This window comes from Bos indicus x Bos taurus, chromosome 11 (assembly GCF_003369695.1).
Source record: "Bos indicus x Bos taurus breed Angus x Brahman F1 hybrid chromosome 11, Bos_hybrid_MaternalHap_v2.0, whole genome shotgun sequence".
In the NCBI taxonomy this organism is placed as follows: domain Eukaryota; kingdom Metazoa; phylum Chordata; class Mammalia; order Artiodactyla; family Bovidae; genus Bos; species Bos indicus x Bos taurus.
In genome coordinates this window covers 15,864,491-15,873,872 of record NC_040086.1, presented here as the reverse complement: position 1 = coordinate 15,873,872, position 9,382 = coordinate 15,864,491, and positions in this window count along the sequence as shown.

The window sequence follows — 9,382 nt, the reverse complement described above, 5'->3', positions numbered from 1 at the left end:
CAAGCTTCACTAGACTAAAATCAAGGTATCTGCAGCATAGCATTCTGGAGGCTCCAGATGACAGTAACTGCACCTTGCCTTTTTCAGCTGCTTGAGGCTATCCACATTCTTTGGCTCCTGGTGTCTCCCCACTTTACCCCATCTTCAAAGCTATCAGTAGCAGGCAGTCTCATGTCCCATTTGACTTCTTCTATAGCTGAGTGCTGAAGAATTGATGGCTTTGAACTGTGGTGTTGGAGAAGACTCTTGAGAGTCCCTTGGACTGCAAGGAGATCCAACCAGTCCATTCTGAAGGAGATCAGCCCTGGGATTTCTTTGGAAGGAATGATGCTAAAGCTGAAACTCCAGTACTTTGGCCACCTCATGCGAAGAGTTGACTCATTGGAAAAGACTCTGATGCTGGGAGGGATTGGGGGCAGGAAGAGAAGGGGACGACAGAGGATGAGATGGCTGGATGGCATCACTGACTCAATGGACGTGAGTCTGAGTGAACTCCGGGAGTTGGTGATAGACAGGGAGGCCTGGCATGCTGCGATTCATGGGGACGCAAAGAGTCAGACACAACTGAGCGACCGAACTGAACTGATAGTCACTCATCCCCTTGATGCTCCTATTCTGCCACCTTTTCCTTCCATTCTTGTAGTTACAGGGGGGCCATCTAAATAATCTCTACTTTAAGGCCAGCTGATTACTAATCTTAATTCCCTTTTGACATATGCGGTAACATTCACAGGTTCTAGGGGTTAGGACATGGACATTTCATTTATTTATTTAACTGAAGTATAGTTGATTTACAATGCCGTGCTAATTTCTGCTGTACAAAGTGACTCAGTTATATACATATATATTCTTTTCCTGTTATGGTTTATCTCAGGAGATTAGATATGGTTCCCTGGGATGTACAGTAGGACCTCGTTGTTTATTCCCTCTAAGTGTAATAGTTTGCATCTACTAACCCGAACCTCCCAGTCTACCCCCTCCCTCTTTCCTTCCCCTCGGCAGCCACAATTCTATGTCTATGAATCAATTTCTGTTTTGTAGATAGGTGCATTTGCGCCATATTTTAGAGTCCACATGTAAGTTTTATCGCATCGTATTTGTCTTTCTCTTTCTGACTTCGTATGATAATCTCGAGTTGCATTCATGTTGCAGCAAATGGCATTCTTTTCATTCTTTTTTATGGCTGAGTAGTATTGTACTGTATATACCCCATCTTCTTATCTGTTCATCTGGCAATGGACATTTAGGTGGTTTCCCTGTCTTGACTATTGTGAACAGTGCTGCTCTGAATATAGGGGTGCGTGTGTCTTTTTGAATTACAGTTTTGTCCAGATATATGCCCAGGAATGGCACTGCTGGATCATATGGTAATTTTAGTTTGCTGAGAAACCTCCATACTGTTTTCCATAGTGGCTGTAACAATTTACATTCCCACCAGCAGTGTAGGAGGGTTCCCTTTTTTTCCATGACCTCTCCAGCACTTATTATTTGTAGACTTTTTAATGATGGCATTCTGACTGGTATGAGGTAGTACCTCACTGTAGTTTTGATTTGCATTTCTCTAATAATTATTGATGTTGAGCATCTTTTCAGGTGCCTACTGGCCATCTATATGTCTTCTTTGGAGAAATGCCTGTTTAGATCTGTTCATTTTTCAATTGGATTGTTTGGTTTTTTGTTGAATTGTATGAGCTGTTTGTATATTTTGAAGATTAAACCTTTGTTGGTATCCTAACTTGCAAATTGGGCTTCCCTGATAGCACAGATGGTAAAGAATCTGCCTGCAATGCAGGAGACCCCTGTTCAATTCCTGGGTTGGGAAGATCCTCTGGTGAAGGGATGGGCTATCCACTCCAGTTTTCTTGGGCTTCCCTTGTGGCTCAGCTGGTAAAGAATCCCCTGCAATGTGGGAGACCTAGGTTCGATCCCTGGGTTGGGAAGATCCCCTGGAGAAAGGAAAGGCTACCCACTCCGGTATTCTGGCCTGGAGAATTCCATGGATGCTATAATCCATGGGGTTGCAAAGAGTCGGATGTGAGAGACTTTAACTTGCAAATATTTTCTCCCATTTCATAGGTTGTCTTTTCATTTTGTTAATGGTTTCCTCTGACATGCAAAAGCTTGTAAGTGTGATTAGGTCCCATTTGCTTGGTTTTGTTTTTACTTCTGTTACCTTGGGAGACTGACCTAAGACAACATTGGTATGATTTATGTCAGAGAATGTTTTGCTTATGCTTTCTTCTAGGAGTTTTATTGTGTCATGTCTTATGTTTAAGTCTTTAAGCCATTTTGAGTTTATTTTTGTGCATGGTGTGAGGGTGTGTTCTAACTTCATTGATTTAGATCCAGCTCTCCAACTTTCCCAGCACTATTTGCTAAAAAGACTTGCCCAGCTTCCCTGGTGGCTCAAGACGGTAAAAGCGTCTGCCTACAATGCGGGAGATCCAGGTTCAGTCCCTGGGTCAGGAAGATCTCCTGGAGAAGGCAATGGCACCCCACTCCACTATTCTTGCCTGGAAAATCCCATGGACAGAGGAACCTGGTAGGCTGCAGTCCATGGAGTCGGACACGACTGAGCGACTTCACTTTCACTTTTCCAATTTTATATTATTGCCTCCTGTGTTAAAGATTAATTGACCATAGGAGTGTGGGCTTATTCCTGGGTCCTCTGTTCTGTTCCATTGATCTGTATGTGTGTCTTTGCACCAGTAGCACACTGTTTTGATTACTGTAGTTTTGTAGTATTGCCTGAAGTGTGGGAGCGTTATGCCTCCTGCTTTGCCTTTTTTCCCCTCAGGATTGCTTTGGCAATTCTGGGTCTTTTATGGTTCCATATAAATTTTGGATTATTTATTCTAGTTCTGTGAAAAATGTCAGTTAATTTGATAGTTGTAGTAGTCGTGTTAGTCGCTCAATTGTGTCCAAATCTTTGTGACCCCGTGGACTGTAGCCCGCCAGGCTCGTCTCTCCATGGGATTCTCCAGGCAAAATATTGGAGTGGATTGTTACTACCTTCTCCAGAAGGGAGAATTTGATACTGATTGCATTAAATTTGTAGATTGCTTTGAATTCAGTTCAGTTCAGTCGCTCAGTCGTGTCCGACTCTTTGCGACCAACTCCTGGAGTTCACTCAAACTCATGTCCATCGAGTCGGTGATGCCATCCAGCCATCTCATCTTCTGTTGTCCTCTTCTTCTCCTTCCCTCAATCCCTCCCAGCATCAGAGTCTTTTCCAGTGGTCAGCTCTTCGCATGAGGTGGCCAAAGTATTGGAGTTTCAGCTTTAGCATCAGTCCTTCCAAAGAACACCCAGGACTTTGAATAGTAAGGCCATTTTAACAATATTAATTCTTCCAATTGAAGAGCATGGGATATCTTTCCATTTCTTTGGATCCTCTTTAATTTCCTTTATTAATGTTTTATGGTTCTCAGCATATAAGTGTTTCACCTCCTTTTTCACATTTATTCCTTGGTGATTTCAAAAGACTTTTTAAAAAAATTCTCTGATACTTCATTGTTATTATAAAGAAATGCAACTGATTTCTAAATGTTAATCTTGTATCCCATACTTTGCTGAATTTATTTATCAGTTCTAGTAGATTCTGTGTGGAGTCCAAAGGATTTTCTATATATAGTATCATGTCATCTGCATATAGTGACAGCTTTACCTCTTCTCTCCCAATTTAGATACCTTTTACTTCTTTTTCTTGTTTGTTTGCTGCGGCTATAGCTTTCAATACTATGTTGAAGAGAAGTGAGAGTGGGGGCATCCTTGTCTTATTCTAGATTTTAGCAAGACTTTTAGCTTTCATCATTGAGTACTGTGTTGGCTGTGGGTTTTTCATAAATAGCTTTTATGATGTTGAGATATCTTCTCTCCTTACCCACTTTGGTAAGAGTATTATAAATGGATGTTGAATTTTATTACATTTTTTGGTATCTATTGAGATGATAATGGGATATTTTACTTTTATTTTGTTAAAATGGCATATTACATTGATTTTCATATGTTGAATCATCCTTATGAACTTGGAATGAATCCTAGTTAGTTGTGGTGTATGACCTTTTTTATGTGTGGTTTGATTTGGTTTGCTAATATTTTGTTGAATTTTTGCATCTATATTCATCAAAGATATTGGCTTATAATTTTCTTTTTTGGTGGTCTACTTGTCTGATTTTGGTATCGGGGGATGGTGGCTTCTTAGAATGTCTTTGGGAGTGTTCCCTCCTCTTAATCTTTTGAAACATTTTGAGAAGAATCAGTATAAGTTCTTCTTTGTATGTTTGATAGAGTTTGCCTGTTACACCATCTGGTCCTGGGCTGTTTCTTTGGATTTTTTTGTTGTTGCTATTGTTGTTACAGATTCTATTTCACTTCTAGTGATTGGTCTGTTCAATTAACTATTGTTCTCAATTCAATTTTGTTGGGCTATGTGTTTCTAGGAATTTGTCCATTTCTTCTTTGTTGTTAAATTTGTTGCCATATAATTGTTCACAGTATTCTCTTGTGGTTTTTTATATTTCTGTGGTATCAGTTGAGAATTTTTCCTTTTTCATGTCTTATTTTGTTTATTTAGGTTATCTCTCTTTTCTTCTCGGTGAGCCTGGCCAGAACATTTTCAATTTTGTTTACCCTTTCAGAGAATCAGTTCTTGGTTTTATTGTTTTTGTTTGTTTTTTGTCTCTATTTTATTTATTTTCTCTCTGATCTTTGTTTTGTTCTTTTTTAATTCTTTTAGGTGGTACTTTAGGTTGTTTGAGGTTTTTCTGTTCTTTTGAGCAAGGCCTGTTTTTGAACAAACCTGTTTTGAACAAGTTCATTGCTAGGAACTTCCTCCAAGAACGACTTTTGCTTCATCCCATAGATCTTGTATGGTTGTGTTCTGTCATTTGTCTCAAGGTATTTTTTCATTTCCTTTCAGATTTCCTCATTGACCTAGTGGTTTTTCAGTAGCATGTTGTTTAGTCTTTATGTAATCATTTTTTTCTCATCTCTTTTTGTGTGGTTAGTTTTTAGTTTCATGTCATTGTGGTCAGATAAGGTGCTGGAAACAATTTCTATACTCTTGGTGGAGATTAGTTTTGTGCCCTAGTAAGTGCTTAAAGCTCAACAGTCAGAAAACGAAGATCATGGCATCTGGTCCCATCACTTCATGGGAAATAGATGGGGAAACAGTGGGAACAGTGTCAGACTTTATCTTTTTGGGCTCCAAAATCACTGCAGATGGTGACTGCAGCCATGAAATTAAAAGACGCTTACTCCTTGGAAGGAAAGTTATGACCAACCTAGATAGCATATTGAAAAGCAGAGACAGTACTTTGCCAACAAAGGTCTGTCTAGTCAAGGCTATTGTTTTTCCAGTGATCATGTATGGATGTGAGAATTGGACTGTGAAGAAGACTGAGCGCCAAAGAATTGATGCTTTTGAACTGTGGTGTTGGAGAAGACTCTTGAGAGTCCCTTGGACTGCAAGGGGATCCAACCAGTCCATTCTGAAGGAGATCAGCCCTGGGACTTCTTTGGAAGGAATGATGCTAAAGCTGAAACTCCAGTACTTTGGCCACCTCATGCAAAGAGTTGACTCATTGGAAAAGACTCTGATGCTGGGAGGGATTGGGGGCAGGAGGAGAAGGGGACGACAGAGGATGAGATGGCTGGATGGCATTGCTGACTTGATGGACATGAGTCTGAGTGAACTCCAGGAGTTGGTGATGGACAGGGAGGCCTGGTGTGCTGCGATTCATGGGGTCGCAAAGAGTTGGATATGACTGAGTGACTGAACTGAACTGAAGTGGTCAATACTAGAGAATGTTACATGTGCACTTGAAAAGTCTGTATTCTGCTTTTTTGGATGTAATGTCTTGAAAATAACAATTAACTAACAGTTCTATTGTATATTTCAGGATCTCTGTTGCCTTATTGATTTTCTGTCTAGAATATCCATCCATTGATAAGGAGTGGGGTCTAGAATATCCATCCATTGATAAGGAGTGGGGTATTATATTCTCCTATTATTATTGTATTCTCATCAATTTCTCCTTTTCTGTCGGTATTTATATATTTGGGTGTGGCTGATGAGTGTAAAAATCCTCTTCTTGTGTTGATCCTTTTATCGTTATATAGGGTTCTTCTTTATCTTTCTTTAGGGCCTTTGTTTTAAAGTCTGCTTTGTCTGACATGAGTATTATGACTCTCACTTTCTTGTCATTTTTATTTGCATGGAATGTCTTTTTCCATCCTCTCACTTTCAATCTATGTGTGTCCTTTCCTCTAAAGTGAGTCTCTTGTAGGCAGCATATTGTAGGTTCTTGGGTTTGTGTGTGTGTGTTATTTCTTTTCAATCCAGTCTACCATGCTGTCTTTTGATTGGAGCATTCAGTCCGTTGGCATTTAAGATAATTATTTGATACATCTGTATTTATTGCCATTTTAAACCTTGTTTTCCAGTTAGTTCCATGTTTCTTCTTTGTCCCTTTTTCTTTTTGTAGTTTGATGATTTCCTTTTATGTGTGTATTCTCTTTTTGGTTTTTGTGAATCTATTGTATGTTTTTTTTTATTTGGGGTTACCCTGTTTTTCAGGTATGTTAACTTCTTCCTATATCAACTTGCTTTATGATTGATGGTCATATTGGCTCAAACATTCTAAAAAAAATAGATTCTAAGTTTTCTTACTTTCCCTCCCCACACTTTATGACTTTGTCCTTTTTTCCATCTTCCTGTTTATCCTTTTGCTCTTCTTTGTGTTTATCATTACTTTCACGGTTTTTTTTTTGTCCCCCTTTGTGATCTGTATAATGACTATATGATTTACTTTCCAACTGTGATTTCCTCTTTACCCTATCTTCTTCTTTTCTGAGAATATCTTTTAATATTTCCTATAGGATAGATTTAGTATTGCTGTATTTTTTTAGTTTTTGCTTTTCTAAATGATCTTGCTGGGCACAGTATTCTAGGTTGCAGATTTTTCCCTTTCAATACTTTGATTATATTTTTCCACTCCCTTCTGGCCTGCAGCATTTCTGTAGAGAAATCAGCTGATAAACTCATGGGGGTTCCCTTGTAATTAACTTTTTCTCCTGTGGTCTTTAGAATCATTTCTTTAACTTCTTCCATTTTTATTACAAAACATCTTGGTATAGATCTGTTTGGGTTCATTTAGTTTGGGAACCTCTGTGCTTTCTATATCTGGATATCGGTTTCCTTCTTTAGCTTTGAGAAATTTTCAGCCATAATTTCTTCTTTTAAAAAATTTTATTGAAGTTGCTTTAGAATGTTATTTTCTGCCAAACAGCAAAATGAATCAGCTATATGATTCATTCATTCATAGTCTTTTTTGGATGTCCTTCCCATTTAGGTCACTATAGAGCATTGAGTACAGTTGCCTGTGCTATACAGTAAGTTCCCATTAGTTATCCATTTTATATATAGCAATGCATATATGTCAATTTCAATCTCCCAATTCATCCCACCCCACCCCCCCCCTTCCCTGCTTGGTGTCCATGCATTTGTCCTGTATGTCTTTGTCTTTATTTCTCTGCTGAGTAATATTCTATTGTATATATGTGCTACATCTTTATTATTCCTTTGTTGATGAACATTTAAATTGCTTCCCATGTCCTGACTATTGTAAATAGTGCTGCAATAAACATTGAGGTGCACATATCTTTTGAAATTAATGGTTTTCTCTGGGTATATGCCCAGGAGTGGGATTGCTAGGTAATATGGTAGTTCTCTTTTTAGTTCTTAAAAATTGATACAGCCACTATGGAGAACACTATGGAGGTTCCATAATTTCTTTAAATACATTTTTAATCCCCTTTCTAGTCCCCCTTTCTCTTCTCCTTTTGGAATCTCTATTATGCATAGATTGGCACTTTATATTATCCCATAGGTCTCTCATATTGTTTTTCTTTTTTTCATTTGGCTTTCTGTTTGCTGTTCTGATTGGGTAATTTCCATTTATTTCCATGTATTCTATCTTCCAGATCACATATTCTCTCTTCTGCATTTTTAAATCTTACAGTATAGTATCTTAAAGTACAATAGTAAAGTACAACAGGGGCTGGCATCGAGTGAACAAGAAAGAGTTACTGACTGGAGGAGGGAGAGGAAACAGGAGATGAGAGAGCTGAAGGGTCTTCAACAATAGGAAACAGAGGGCAAACTGCATTTGCATTCACACCTAACACTGATGGAACACACGTTCACATCTTTGAAAGTTTACAACTCGACAGTTCATATGTAGGGGACTTACTATATTCATTCTGCTATTCATTGCCTTGAGCTCAGCTTTCATCTCAGCAAATGAATTTTCTAATTTTTCTTGGACCTAGAAACTATGAGAGGAGCCTTTTTACAGCAATCTGCATTTCTGTTGAATCTTTCTTAATTCCTTCAGTATTTTCATTACCTCCTTTTAAAACTTGGTATATATTAGATTCAAGTAGTCTGTTTGTTCCTTTAGGGGAATTCTCTTGGTCTTTTAACTGGGAGTGGTTCCTCTGCTGCTTTATTTTGCTTATACTGTATTTCTGTTACTCTGTGAGTTGAGAAACAGTTATCTCCTGTAATCTTGGAGGGCTCTTTGTATGTGGGAGTGTCCCTGTGTGGGTTTAATACAGTTTTGGCATGAGGAATGCTTTTCGTTTGGATGTCTCTTCTCTCAGCATATGCTGGAACATTATCCCCTTGATAGTGGGTGTGCATAGCCTGCACAAGCTCCTGGGAAGGCAGGGACAGTGGTTGGCACCTGGTCGTGGAACTCTTGGCAGCAGGGGACATTTTAGGTGTGCCATTCTTCCTATGGCAGAAACTAAAATCCAAAAGCCTGTCTTAGAAGAAAATGTTAGATGGAGATATTTTCTGCTGAGTATGCCTATACATAGTTTGTTTTCTGAAAACGCAGATGTTCTTTATTAAAAATGATTCTGAAATTCAGGTTAAATAAGACAACTGCATGACTGTGGATCTGTATTAAGCAAGGCTTGGAACATCAAAAACTGTTCTTCCTCTGATATCTACCAGTTATTTATTTGCTAGGGCTGTCAAAAGTATGAATACCATAGACTGGGTGGCTTAAATTTATTTTCTTAACCCATTATTGACCAGAGACATTTCAATATTCACTTACATACCAACTTGCTGGCCACTGGTATTAGTTTCTGTAAAAATCCCCCAGTCGATAAAGTTCAAGGTATTGAAGAATTTTCTTCTTAGGCTCCTTCCTTGGCTTGACAATGGCTGTTGGCTCCCTGTGTCTTCCCATGATTTTCCTGTGTGTGTTTTAATCTCATATAAAGACCTCAGCCCTATTGGATCAGGGCCCACCCCAATGACCTTCTTTAATGGTCATTAGCTCATTTAAAAATACAGTCACAGTAC